This window comes from Chinchilla lanigera, unplaced genomic scaffold (assembly GCF_000276665.1).
Source record: "Chinchilla lanigera isolate Chin_1 unplaced genomic scaffold, ChiLan1.0 scaffold00019, whole genome shotgun sequence".
NCBI classification, from domain to species: Eukaryota; Metazoa; Chordata; class Mammalia; order Rodentia; family Chinchillidae; genus Chinchilla; species Chinchilla lanigera.
This window is the reverse complement of record NW_004955420.1, coordinates 2,006,412-2,021,538: the sequence shown is the minus strand read 5'-3', so window position 1 is coordinate 2,021,538 and position 15,127 is coordinate 2,006,412. Positions and strand designations below refer to the sequence as shown.

General features: G+C 40.7%; 1 long non-coding RNA gene across 1 annotated transcript in view; it reads left to right on the top strand.

Annotated features, from left to right (window-relative positions):
- The first annotated feature begins 7,202 nt into the window (after nt 1-7,202).
- LOC106148317 overlaps nt 7,203-15,127 on the top strand; it is a 31,297-nt gene continuing 23,372 nt past the window's right edge. Inside the window, exon 1 of the long non-coding RNA XR_001233657.1 lies at nt 7,203-7,490. This is a non-coding gene — a long non-coding RNA (uncharacterized LOC106148317). The remainder of the gene's footprint in view (nt 7,491-15,127) is intronic.

Sequence of the window (15,127 nt, the reverse complement as noted above, 5' to 3'; positions counted from 1 at the left end):
TGGTGCAGGTGCCTGAAAAGATGCACTTTCATAGTCTGCTTAGGAATGTATGGGAGGTATGTTCATAAGGTTCTAGACTATTGTAGTTTAAAAAAAAATTTACCAATATTGGAATATTATAGACTTTTCTACATATGAAAATATAAATAAATTTTTATTCATAAATGATTATTTTGTTCTGTTAGTAATAATGTTGCCAGAAAGCTAAAGAGATCTAATCTCATGGTGTAAAACAACAAAAATAAAAAACTATAAAAGGAATGGACACAAAAGTTGACTCAACTAACACCAGGAAATATCCCAATAACTTGCAGTTGAGAACTAGTCCATATTCAGAAATGGGATGCGCACTCTCCTGAGGAGAATTTATATACCCACTGTTATGTTTTGGGTGTGGTTTGTACCACATGGGTTATATATTGAAACCTTGATTCTCAATATGATGAAACTGAGAGGGGGAACCTTTAAGAAGTAGGGCTTAGTTCAAGGAAATTAGTCATTGAGGGACCTGCCTTCCTAAAGGATCAATTTTGGGACTGTTGAGTAAATTTTCATATATAAAAGAACAAGTCTGGCCCTGGAATCCTTTGACTTCATGTCTTGCTATATGATCTCTCCCTGTCCCTACCACAATGCCATCTGCTATGCTGCAAAGCTGATGGAGAGCCAGTCCTGGTCTTTCAGCTTTGGAAATGATAAGCTAGGTGACCCTCTTTTCTTTTTAAAGTTCCTAGCTTCAGATATTTTGCTATAGCAACAGAAAATAGACTAATATCTATTGTCATTCATTCTGGAATGAGGTCAATTCTGAGGCAGGATATGGAACAGACAGAGGAAGGAAGGCTTCCTTTTTATGGGTAAATGGAGTAGTTGGGCTTCCATTTCTACTGCTAGTATTTAGTCACTCTATATCGAGTGAGAACCGTTGGGAGCCTGGAGAGAAGCTGAAGTAGGATTTGCATGTCTTAGTTCTAACAGAGCCAGTAGATGTTGTAAGTTATGTGTTTGCTATTTGTGTTGCATTTCTGTTAACGCCAGTCTTCCAAAGGTCCCCTGAAAGTCAATCTAGTCTCATTTGTGTTGTGGGATGTGAGAGAGTCAGGCTAGCAGGGCCTCAGCAGAAACACCTGAGGAAAGACAGAGCCCATACTGTGCATGGAGCAGAGCAAGGAATAGCTAGATCTGAGTGTGCAAAGTGAGTACAGAGTGGAAATCTCAATAAGACTATCCAGGCAAATACTTGGGCTATTCTCTGGGAAATCAGTTTTTTTTTTTTTTTTTTTTTGCAGTACTAGAGACAGAACTCAGAGCCTTCACACTGAGCTTCATCTCCAGCTCCTATTTTAGAATTTTTTATTTTGAGACAGGGTCTCACTGAGTCATTAAGTTGCACAGGCAGGGCTCCAACTTGTGATCCTCCTGCCTCAGCCTTGTAGGGTACTGAGATTATAGGCAGGCACCACCATACCTGGTTCAGAAGTTACCTTTTAAGGCTTTTGGAAAGGGCTAATTTCTGGCCATTTGGAAATAAACAGGTGAGATCAGGTACACATGAAACAAGCATTACCACATCTCTTTTGGACTGTCACAAGTTTTGCATAGGCTATGATGTTAATCACAGTGGAATAGACTGAACTTTTTCTTTTCTACCCACATATTAAAAACTCACTGGCCAGATATGAAGTCACAAAGAAACAATCTTACCTGCTATTTGTATTTGGTTTTGTAATGTTCTTTTCTGTTTTTTCTCTCAGAATCCTTCTTTGAGGTGATCTCAGTGAGATGATCACACAGCTTATTCAGGACGGTGTAAGCAATCATGGCTAACCTATGGCACATGCGCTACGGTGGGCTCTTTGTGCATGGAAGGCTCTAAATTGCCTGTCATCACTAGTATAGAAGGAGGTAATTGGATGGACATAAGGGGAAGCTGCTAAAGATTTTTAACGATGGGTATAGGTTTCCACCACTCACTTTCTCCTCCCTAAATCTAATCTTGTAAATTCTGGGAAATCCCAAGTTGCCTTGGTTTCCTGGACACAGAGGCTCTCTTGGTCAATAATTCAGTGTGCAGCTGGAACTGTCAGTGGAGACAGATGATAACATGATAAGAAGCAATGGGAATGTGAAATTTATTTTCAAACTGTACAAAAATATTAGAATACACTAAATAGCTATTGCTCATCTATGTATATAAATACACTAGAGGGGTAGGGAAAGAAAGTACAGCAGTGTGTTTATCTGTAAATCTATAAGGTTTTAAAGTACTATATTAGTCTTTTGACTTGTCTGTACGTTTGAAATTTTTAAAAATAAAAAAATAAGGGAAATAATATTTTCCAACAAAGGAAAATATTATAGTCTTTAAAGAGGTATTGATCAGGGCACATTGTTAGCTTTTTTGAGATTACTTGTTTATGTTGTATGATTTTATGTTATATAGTAGCTAGGGTTTTGAATTTAGGAGAGGTTAACTTATTTCTTAAATTGATTAAAATACAGGGTACACTGTAAAAATATGGCAAGAGTACCTCTGGAGGGTCTAGTCCCCCCATTGTACCCTCGTGTTCTTGGAGCTTGTGTGTCACCAGTGCCCACGTTTGTCATCCTTTGTGTGGAGGCCCAGGGAAAGGAAGGTGCTCCACCGTCTACCTCTTAGAATGGTCTGAAGACCTGAGCTATCTACCTCTTGGGAGCACCTTAGAAATGCAGAACAGTGATCCAGCGCCAGACTCTCCGAGGAAGAGTCTCTTTCATATAGATGTTAGTGTCATCTCTGTCTACAATTAAATTGAACTAAAGTCCTTTACCAGCATTTAATATCTCCATGTTTGGTTAAAAATGAATGCACAGTAATATAACTGAAAGGATTTCTAAGAACAAGGTCTAAGATGCAAAAGAGAAGTGCTTTTATACTAAAATAGAATGAACTACTACTCTAAAACATTTTTTGCAAATAACGTGGCTGATAGTGATTTTCCACACGGGACCTAAATATCACTCACACATAATTCTGGTTATCATGAGAGAATATTTTTATATTTTAGGTATAATAAATTTAAAATAATTTTTAAAATAATATTTTATATTAAAAATATTTATATTAAAAATATTTAATATTTAATATTTATATTAAAAATAATATTTTCCATAAATAATATTTATGGAAAATAATTTTCTAGAATAGATAATGATACCAATTAGGATGTTTTAATTAGTTTTAAAAAGTATAAAACTGCTTCACGGTGGAACTTTGTTAAACCTTTTTGACATCGGTTATTTTTTCCTCAGTAGCACTTTACCTAAAGACAACTAAAAGTAATTCCCTAAAAGTTCGAGAGTTTATGAAGTTTTTTTGTCCTTTTATTATCCTGCAGCCTGTGCCATTCTGGCTACGGAAAGCAAGAGGAGCATAAATGCGTTTCTCTTATTTTCTTTAGTCTCTAGACAGAGTTGGAACTCAGGAACTCAGAAGGGACAGCTTTAAGGAAGATAAATGCTGCCCGGAGCCCAGGCAGGAGAGACACAGATGTATTTGTGACTAGAAATTTTAGTGAAGTCTCATAAAAATTGTAGGCCTGCTTCTGGATAAATATGTCCAGTGTAATTATTAAATTTAAAAAATGCCAGAGGTGGGACGACGCTCATATTTGGAGCTGTGCATCTGGAAGCTTTTTTCTCTCCCTAGGAAATCTCTGTGGCTCTTTGTTCCTGTCAAGGAGAAATCCGTGCTTGTAAATTTCACTCAAGAAAAAAAATATCTTTGCATTCACCGCACCAGGAAGGAACAGATATCACCTCTGGAACATCAGCCAAAATGCTACGAACTTGACCAAAGACCCAAAGATTCAGGGGGGTGGAATCCTGCAAGGAAAAAAAAAAACCCAGTCTGGCAGAAAATTTCACTGAGGAAGTTTTCTGTGCCAACCTTGACCTCAAAGAAAAATACTCCACCCTCTTAAATCTGCTACGATGCAAGGCAGGCAGTGCCTCCGCAGACAAATGGATCTGTCCCCATCTGCCAAAGCAAACTTCCCAGTACACACTAGACGTACGTCTGTGTTTCCTGAGGCCAGCCTTGCCTGTGTGTTAGGCAGCTGTTTGTGGTGTGATTTGAAAAGAACCAGGGAAATCTTCCCAAAGTTTCTCAGACTGTCTGTAGGGTGCCTAAGAGCCAACCACTACTGGCTCCTTCCTTTTAATAGGAATTATGCTTACCCTGAAGATTTTTCTAAATGTTAACTAAGTCCTGGAGGACCCCGCAGGATTTCATCCAAGGTTCTTTTGTATGAAAACTTGAGGTCTTGCGCCACAGCACAGCAGCCCTATGGTAAAGATTCTAATAAGAATGATATCCTTGCATACGTGCTGTTTATTGCTGTTACCCGCACTTCTATATTTCCACCTAAGAAAGGATTGTGAAATGCATTTACACAACACAAAGGAACTAGCCCTGGGTGAGGCACAAAGGAAGGACGGAGCTACACGGACTCCAGCTGCCTGACTCTGTAGTCATAATCTACAGCTTGGGAGTGGATGGGTTTACCTGGAATTCCTTAGTGCTGCATCACCAAGGCTGGAATTCCCAGCTGTCAAAGTGGTTTCCCATTTGTTGGGTAGAACTCTTTCTCCCACAGGGGCTTCCTTGTCTGTCACTCATTGTCCTTATCCGGGAGGACTAGGGCAGTACCTGATGTTTGAGGGCAGCGATGACTCTGCATTTTTAAAATGCCTTCTCTTGCAACATTCACAACTAAAATACTTTCCACTACGAACTCTTTTTTGAGGCTCAGTGCTTCCACCAGAAGCCTAAGGAAGCATTCGTTGCATCATTTTAAAGAAGCACCCTTGCTGGGTGTGGGGGCCCATGCTTGCAGTCCTAGCTACTCAGATAGGAAGATCAAAAGTTTGAGCCTAGCCCAGGCGACTTAGTAAGAGCATGTCTTAAAGTAAAAGTTTAAAACAAATTGTGTGTGTGTGTGAGGGGAGGCTGGGGATGTAACTTAGTGGTGGAGCACTAGCAAGGGAGAGGCCCTTGGTTCAATGTCCAGCACCACTCCACAAACAAACAGAAATCTCTTATAAGGGGTTAAATCTGTTACCTTTAATATTCAAATCATACTACTAGATCATTTTAATAGCCCGTACAAAACAATTTAATCTTATTATCAAACTTCATGGCCTTCTTAGGCTTTTACCTGTTCTCTTACATGGCTCTTTCCAAAGGAACTTTTTCCAACATTACTCCTGATCTAAGGGTTAAAACACTGAGTTGCCTGCAGCTGCCAGTCAAGGAGAAAAATCTCTGTCTAGTAGGGGAAGGGTGAAGAAGGGTGTTGCATAAAACAGGACCAGGGACAAGAGCTCAGCAGCTAGAGAAGTGAGGAGGCTTTGGCTTTGCTTTTGCCAGTTGGGTCTAGGTCATGCTTGGGTTGAGTGTTGCATATGTGTGTTCCCACACGCACACACACCCCAGAATCTCAGGCTAGGAAGTCTGGGAGGCACTGAGGCATATGTATCAGCTCAAACTTTCAGCTGACAAAGCTCCTTAACTTGGAGTTTTGCAATGTACTGAACAGAAGCACCTCTGCTATCATGCCAGATATGCACTGGAACTTTTGAAAGCGTATCTAGGATTCCTAAGAAGATCTCAATCTAGGTAAAGAATGTCTTTGCTGCCCTTCGCATTCCTTCCGCTTCCCTTCTCTAACTGAACACAGCAGCTATGTGAGGCAACTGTGAGAGACTGCTCTTCTCCTCAGCCTCCTCACCCTTGCCCCATCTCAACTTCTATTCTAGTTTTTCCTTAGAAGAAATATTATAACAGCTGTATGTTGACACTTGCAATTTTAAAAAATAGAGATATTACATTGCACCCAAACAACCCATCAATATGATCTACTTATCCCTATTTAACATAAAGACAAATATAAGGCTCAGAAGTTCTGTGGCTTGTTCAAATTTCAGGGTAAGCAACAGACTTGTGTCTCCCCACTCCTTAGGCTGTGCTCACACCATCACTTTTGCAGATGGTGTGATCTCGAGGCCATCCGTCCACCTACGTGTCCCAGGACAGGTCAAAGTCTCCAAAAAGGCATGAGGGGTCTTCTTTCCTTGACTTTACTTTCTAATGTAAAAGAACAACTTTTAGATAATTGTGCAAATATGATAATGATTTTGTGTCATTTTCTTTCTGTTCACATGACAACCTTACTCTATTAGAGCTACCCAAGTGTCCCCTCAGTAACTCTTGCATAATGGCGTTTATTAGAGAAGGTAACATCTGTAACCAGGGTTCCCAGTTCGGAGAGGGCTGCTTCACACCTATTTATCCACTTTGGATAAATTCACAGTCGTGAGGGCAAGGAGTGTCCTTCCGGGAGCAGCTGTCTGGAAGGGAGACAAAAGCATGGAGAAAGAAGGGGGAGGAAGAATTCTGGGGTCTCTTCCCAGCCTCAGCTCCATGGGAAGAGAGAGCTGGGAGCAACAGGAAGGGTGCTGCTTCTCACAAATGGCTTTTGGAGACACGAGCAATGCTGGCTCTGGGCCCAGCTGACAAGGAACAAGGTAAGCATGTGGAGGAAGGCATCTCCTAATTCTGATGGAAAAGAGTCGGTTTCCGGCAGAAGGAGGCTTGAAGGGGTCCAGCTCATTTGTATCTTGAGAAATGTAGCAGGAAGGGAAGCAGCTCTCTCCTAAGGAGCAGGGCAACAGCTCTGATTTCTGGAGGCCAGAGGCGTAAGACACAGTGCGAGGCATCTGAGACTCAGAAAATTTCTGAGGCACCTCTAAGGTAGGAAAAAGACGTAGGTCTTGCAGTTATGCAAAAAGGACCTGCTGAAGGTAATATCCACTTCTGTTACTGTGACTCGTGGCTCCTTAGAAGGCTGAGATACAAATGTTGAAAAATCTCAGCAAAAACACGGGCTAACCTTCCAATTTTTCCAGTTCTGCTTTCAAACTGTTGTTTTTGGAAAGAATTCCCCAAGCATGTAGCGGTAGCAGGTTACCGTTCACCTAGGAGTCTGCCCATCAGGCAGTGCCACCGGCCAATGCTATGAGGTGGTGTGGGGGTGAGTCAGCCGCCCGCCGGCCCTCTCCAGCCCCAGGCCTAATCACCTCTGACAAAGTCCCTGGTGGAACCAAGGCACGCATGCAGGAGGCACAACTTTGCTCTCCCTGTGGAGAATTGAGACAAAAAAACAAAGGGAAAGTGTATTTGCTACTAGTGTATTTCTTCTTTCGTTTTCTTCTCGCTCAGTGCATATGCAGCCTGGAGACACAGCTGTGAAAGGGCATGGCCGTGGGGCGCAGCTGCCTCTGGACCGAATGCTCAGTCATGCTGCACAGGACCGTGGGCAAATCTCCTAAGCCCTGAGGAGGACCGATCAGTAGACAAATGACACTAACTGTGGAAGGCAGGACCACATTCCAATTGGAAACTCTGCATTCAGACTGCCAGGTGTGAGCGTACTATTGTGTGACTTGGGGTAAGTATGCAACCTTTCTGAACCTCAGCGTTCTCATCTGTAAAGTTAGAAAAATGCTGCTAGCTCATTAGACTGGTATGAGGATGAAAGGAGGGAAAAATATGGAAGACCCATAGCTCCTGGGACATTTCATGCACTCAATAAACATTACTTATTAGTATTAACGGTGATTATTTTTGACGCTCTTGTGTTTATTTATAGCTGAGCTGGCATTATTTTTAATGATCACTTATCCTTGTTCCATTAGTTTTTTTTTCTTCCCAGAACTCTGGCAGGCTGAGGCAGGAGGATTACAAGTTTGAGCTGAGCCTAATTTGTGATTTATTGAGACCCTGCCTAAAAAAATTAAAAAATAATCTGGTGTCTAAGGATGTAGATCAGTGTGAAGGCCCTAGGTTGACTCCCTAGTAACACACACACACACACACACACACACACACACACACACACCCCTGAAGTTGCTTTTCTCTTTGGGGATGTATTTTTATATCTTACCAACACAAGATACCCATGATACCCACTCCCAAACTTATTTTATGTTAAGAATCTTTGCTTTATACTTTTGTGAGTTCTTTTACTTTTTTCACTTTTTATTTTATACATGTTTGTAGTACATCATGGTTATATTACTCATGGGCAGTTGGTAATGTATGTAACACATCTTCGCTTTTCACCCCTTTCTCTTACTGTTCCTCCCTCATCTCTTCACCTCTCAGTTTTCTCCCCTTTTGTAAAAGATCTATCTCTCTGTTTCTTATTATCTACCCTTTATTGTGACCTCATATAAGAAACTATGCAATATGTAAGCTTGTGTGTCAGATTTATTTCACTTAACATTACGGTCTCATTTCTACAAACAACTCAAGTTTATCCTTTATGGCAGAGTAGTACTCTATCACGTATAAATACACTTTCTTTGTCCATTCCTCTGTTTATGGACATATAAGCTGTATGAATTGTGCTGCTATAAACATGGGTATGTGTCTCTCACTCTTGAAGGTAACTATCTTTTTTGGAGTACAGTGGAATCTCAGTGTTCTATTACAATACCTGTCTCAGCACATTTCAATTGTCTTTTTATTTGTCTGCCTCTTTCACTAAATTACAGATTATTTGAGGGTGAGAGTTGTGTCCCCAGAGCCCAGCACTTATCGTAGATCTTCATTAAATATTTTGAGATAAATGCAGATGTGAACAGATATCCTTATCTGATGGAGCTTTTGGTTAGAAAGGAGCAGAAAGTTCTGAAATCCTACCCTGCTATACGTATTAGAAAACAAGTAGTCTGGCCTAGAGTTGACCCGTGAGACAAAATACTGGCAATAAGGTCCAAGTTTTCTGCCTCCAGCAGGAATAGTTGACCCCCGGTGCTGTCGTCCTTCACCATGTGGCTATCAGGTGATGAATATTGCCAGTTTCTGTGTGGCCTCCAGAAAATGTGCCACATCTCCAGGGGCTGCCTCCTCGAGGGCAGAGCTAGGCAAGGAGCAGAACTCTCTCTTCCGCTCTTGCTATTCCTCTCAGGTGATCCTCGGTCCACCCTCATGCTCTGTTCCCATAACTCTGGCTGTAGTGCAATTTCTCATCCCTCGTGCCCGCAATACTGAATCGATCAGCTCACTGGACTCGTTTATCCCTTTCCTCACACTGCTTCTGCGAAGAGCCTTCAACAGAACAGATCCATCCCCATTCCTTGTCCCTGCCCCTTTTATCATTCAGGGTCCATGACACTGCCCTCAAGATAGGTCTGAACTCCCTGATGGAGTTCCCTTCCCCATGCGTGTCTGCTTTTGACCCATTTTCTCCTTCTCCAGGGCTTCTCGCCGATTTCCCACCTCCTCTCATCCCTGTACATGGTGATCTGCGTGAGCTTCTGAACAAGGGCTTGGCTCAAAACTGTATCTTCACATCCCCTAGAAGCCTTCTTTGTCTCCTCCTAGGCTGGTTTCCTACTCTCCCACTTGTTAGACACAGTGAAGTATCCAGATCTGTGCTGTGCAGGTCTATCCTCCACCATGCTGGATTATAAAGTGCTGATTGCTGCATGCATCCAGACAACTCCTATTCACTCGTTCTTTTATTCTAAACTTTTTTTTTTTTTTTTTTTTGAGGTGTAGAAGATGTGCTTGTAATGCCAGCAACTCAGAAGATTGAGCCCAGCCTGGGCAATTTAGTAAGACCCTGTTTCAAAATAAAAAGGGTTGGGACTATAGCTCAGTGGTAGATCAGGCCTGAGTTTAATCCCCATTACTATACAAACAAAAACCAACAATGACAAAAACATTTATAGTGTGCTTGCCTTATAGTCTTCTTGATGCTAAGGACAGCCATAGCCATCAACAAGCCAGGTAAAAGTCCTGGCCCTCATGGTGTTGGTGTTCTAGTGGAAGGAGGCAGACAATAAATACATGAACAATTTCTATTCCAATACAAGTGTGACAGACGGTATTGAAGGAAATAAGTCAGGTGAAACATTGACTAGAGAGTGCCAGAGGTATGCAAATGAGTGGAAGTCAGGGAAGAGCCCTCAGACAGAAATGACACATAAACGGAGGCAGAAACATGATGAGGTGAAAGCTGTCTCTAGAGCTAGACATGCTGTGTGGGGCAGAATAATCCCCACGGCAGGACCAGACTTGATGCACTGGAAGAAAGAAAGGGGCCAGACTTTCTGCAGTACGTTATGGGCCCTATGATACTGGGGGCTTCCTAAGCTCATGGATGGACCCCATATCTTTTATACTCACAAGGTCCAGCCTGGTACCCAGAAAGAAATAGCATTAATAAGCATTTGAATCAATTAATAGGATTTAAACATTATGTTTTTCTTGATATTTAACTTGAAAAGTTAAAACACATCTTATAGCTTGTATTGTAGGAACCAGATAGACTATTCTCGTCTCCATTCCAAAGGGGATTCGCAATGTCTTCTCTGGAGCTTTCTGTACTCCGTTTGCTCCTCTTTTGGACACAGATGCTACCTGGTCTTTTACCAAAGGCCTAGCACAGCAGGGGACAAATTCCTGCTGGGATTAAAATGCATTTATTAATTAGGCTAAGTAGGTAGTTCTTATCAATATGAAACGTACATTGCCAAAATGAGAAACAAACAACTTCTGGAAAGGGCAAGGGAGGATGTTGGGCCCAAAATTACCCTAAAACAAAACAAAACATTCACTGTGAAGTCTGTGAATTTTAAAAATGGCTCTGCTCTCTTAACCACATCCTCAGTTGTCCTCCGGTTGATCAAAATATCCACAGCCTTTCCATATGAAGATATTAATATTGCATCACCACTCACTACTGTACAGAGGTTTACAGGGTCTCCCAGCCCCACAAAGCCTGGCATAGCTGTGGTTCGCTTGTTCTTGAAGTTCCACAGCCACAAATGTTTTTCTTCCCTGAAGGGATTTTTCTTCTGAGACAACATTTTTCTAAGGAAATCAACTTCTCTTAAATTCTGTGATTTTAATTTAAAAATTCTCTCCCATTGTGCATTTTTGTGGAGCAGTTTTCAAACTTGTTTCTCAATAATAATTATTTCCTTGATTCTCGATGGGAACTTCTCCAGTATTACTCTCACAAGAGATACCTTTGGTGCTACCAACCACCTTAGCTAATTCCCTTTCACCTCTTCAGACTGATAGTCAATGTGCTATTTTTAAAAAGATCAGATTTAATCATCATGTACAAGAAACACATTAAATACTCTTAATCTAACACCAAGCTTATTAAACATCTCTTTGTAAGGAGAACTAGATTCCTTAAACGTGAGTGCAATAAAGGGTGCTAGTGTGGGTCTAAGAGGAGGTGTGCAGACATGGCCGGCCAAGCGGAGTGAACTGAAAAGTACCCTGTGAGAGACAGCACCATGAGGGAGGGAGGGAGGGAGAAAGGGAGAGACGGGAGAGGACAGGATGGGAGGTAGGCAGAATGGGGAGAACACAGGACATGGAAATAAAAAAAAAAAAAAAAGAGCAGTTTTATTTAAAACAAGACACTGGGCAGAAGCGGAACTGGCTGACTGCACAAAGGCAAGAGAGGAAGAAAACACTCTTGCCCACTTCCCGACTCGATGCTCTGCAGTTTAGAGCCTATTCGCGTACCTCTGGCCCTCTCTAGTCAGGGTTTCGCCTCAGATAAAGGGCTCTGTTGCTTCCACTCTGGCAGAAGACTGGGTGACCCCAGACACGGCAGCGTGCATGGGTGGCCCCGGGGGATGGCACCACGGGAGACACAGGGAGCAGAGGCCTACCTCCTGTGAGCACGCGCCGTGCCCTTGCAGGGACAGCTGGCGGCACAGACGTGGGGAGGGCACAGGCACTGGAAAGGCACGGACCGCTGAGGTCCTGCAGCAGCGGGCAGGACAAGGGTCGGTGATATCTGGGTTCCGATCCTTTAATGCAACCCAGCAGCACTTTCTGGCTATGGAAGTTTAGGGAACACAGATTAAATAAAATTTTGAGTTCTGTGTTGGGCCTGCGGTAACAAATACCTGTGGTGAAATTAAAGAATAGCATGACTCTGTGTGGCTTTTTGAAATTAAAATTGGTTAGCAAAAGCCAGATGTGGCGGTGCACACCTATAATTCCAGCACTCTGGGAAGCTGAGGCAGGAAGATTGCAAGTTTGAGTCCAGACTGGGCAATTTACATGGTCCTGTCTCAAAACAAAAAATAAAACGTGCTGGGAGTGTATTTCAGTGTGAAGGTTCTGAGTCCAGTCCTCAGTACTATAAAAAAAAAAAAAAAAGAAAAGAAAAAAGAAGAAGAAAATAGCAAGATATACTTTTATTTTTATGTATTTATTTTTTTGGTCCCAGGACTTGAACTCAGGACCTTGTGCTTGCCAGGCAGGCACTTGTATCACTGAGCTATATTCCTGGCCTGATGAAGATATACTTGCATCACAATCCAGCCTTCACAGTTTTGGCTGAATAAAAGCAAATTTAGAATAGCAACTGGTGACCTAGTAGCTCTACAAACAAACAATCTTGTAAAGCAAATTAATTAATGTGGTTTATATTTTCAAGAACTTTATGTATAGTGGCTGTAAGAGGACTGTACCTGCACTGTTAAGAAACTTCTGTAAATCACCTTGGAAAAAAGAAATAAAAAGTTTCATAAAGTATTCAAATCACTGAAAGAACATAGTAGAAAATGCATGTTCTGATTCATGATTTCAAGAGCTCTATGTACAGTGCCTCTAAAGAGTCTCTATATATACAATTAAGAAGTTCTATGCATATTTTCATGAGTTTTTCTGGTTTCATGATTTTTATTCTTAAATCGTGTTAACTTCTAATATACTTATGATATGGATTCCTTCTTAATGCAGAACACATTTTAATATTCTTGTTTTTGGCCAGATTTTCCATAAACATGTTACTTCCAGAAAGTGACTTTGCAAAGAAATATTAATAGGAATACCTTTATAGTATTCAGAGATGTTTAGTCTTTAAAGTGTTATTAATGTCAGGTTGATTTTAAAATTTTACAATTGCTAAATTAGCACATTAAGGAACTTAACTTTTATCTCTTTATCTGTGGAAATTCATAGAAGATAAAAGAGATGAATATAGTTTAATTTTTAAAAAAAGTTTTGCAGTACCGAGGATTGGTTTTGGTTTTTTCTCCGGTACCGGGAACCGAACTCACGACCTTGCACTTGCCAGGCAGGTGCTTTGCCACTGAGCTAAATCCCTAGCCCCTGTATAATAGTTTTTACATCCTATCATTTTTTTTTTTCTTTTTTGAGATAGGGGCTTACTATGTAGTTCAGGCTCGCTTTGAACTCACTATGTAGCCCAGGCTGACCTCAAACTCACAGTGTACTCCTGCCTCAGCTTCCTGAGTGCATCCCATACTCAGCCACATCCTGTCATATTTTCATTAACTATATATTGTTAGTCTTTATTTTTCTAGTACAAAGATAATTTCTCTAGTTTGGAAGATGTAATTATACTTTTTCCATCCGTGATTATCTTTTTGTTGCCCTCTTTTTTGTATGCTCTCTTTTTTGAAAGCATTTGAAATACTTTTATCTCTGCTCATCAAGGTCAAGAATGTAACAGTATCTATTAATTATCATGTGTATAAATGAGAAATCCTACAGTATCTATTAATCATCATCTGTGTAGAGTGAAAGATCTTTCAGGCTTTTATTGTACCTATTTTATAATTTTAATGGATGTGATCTTGGATTTAAGCTTAAATGATTATTGTTGCTTTATATTATTATTAACTTTTCCTTCAAGACTTATTTTTGAAATTTGTTTTATTTTGTAACCATATGAATGACAATTCTTAAACACATTAAACTAGTTTCCATTGCTTCTTAATATCTCTTTATGCCTGATGTCATTTTTTTTTTTTTTTGAGACAGGTTCTCACTATGTAGTTCAGGCTGCCTTCAATTTTCTATGTAGCACAGGCTGGCCTTGAACTCATAGAGATCCTTTTGCCTCAGCTTTCTGAGTGCTGAGTTGTTGCAGTAATGTATGCATGTACGTGCATGTATGCGTGTGTGTGTGTGTGTGTGTGTGTGTGTGTGGTGCTGGGGCTTTTCACTGTGCTAAATCTCCAGTCTTTGAAAAAACGCTTTTGGCCAGGGTTGTAGCTCAGCGGCATAAGTGCTTGCCTGGGAAGCCTGAGGTCATGAGTTCGATTCCTGGTACCAAACAAACAAACAAAACAAAACACTTTTTTGAGACAGGCTCTCACTAAGTGTCTGTGTTGCCCAGATTGAGTTCAAATGTGCAATCCTCCTGCCTCAGCCTCCCAGAGTGCTGGGATTATGGGTGTGTACCACCCTGCCTCCTGCTTGAGTTCTTTACCTGGATCCATCCTTAGGTAGACTGCGTTGTGCCCCTCAACTGTGAGTGTTATACTTTTTGGGCAGTGACTAAGAGGATATTGTTTATCTTCTCTTTGAAAAACCTTCTGCTAAGTGAATATCTACAATATATAAAAATCTCAAAAAAATCTCCCCCAAAACAAATGATCCAGTCAAAAACGAGAAAATGAATGACACAGACACGTCTCAAAGGAAGAAATATAAAATGGCCATATGTACATAGAGAATGTTCATTATCTTTAGCTGTTAAGGAAATGCAAATAAAAAGGTCTTATATTCCATCATATTCCACTCAAAATAGGTATCATCAAGAACACAGATAATAACAAATACCTGTAAGGATGTGGGGAAGAAGAATCCCATCCACATTGTTAGTGGAAATGTAAACTTCATACAGCCATTATGGAAACCAGGATGGAGATTCCTCCAAAAAAACTAAAACTAAAAATTCCACTTGACCTAGATATACCTCTACTGGGTATATACCAAAGGAGTTAAAGACATCATACTAAAGTGATACATGCATGCTCACGTTTATACCAATTCAATTCAAAATAGTTAGGCCCTGGAAATAGCTTAGATGCCCATCACGAATGAATAAAGAAAATGTGGTCTATATATGTAGTAGAATTTTATTCAGTCATAAAGAAGAGCAAAATCATGTCATATGCAGGAAAATGGATGACTCTTGAGATCACATAACCTTATGTGAAAGAAGTCAGACACAGAAAGTTAAATATCCTATGGTTTCTCTTACATGACAAACTAAAAATAACTATATAT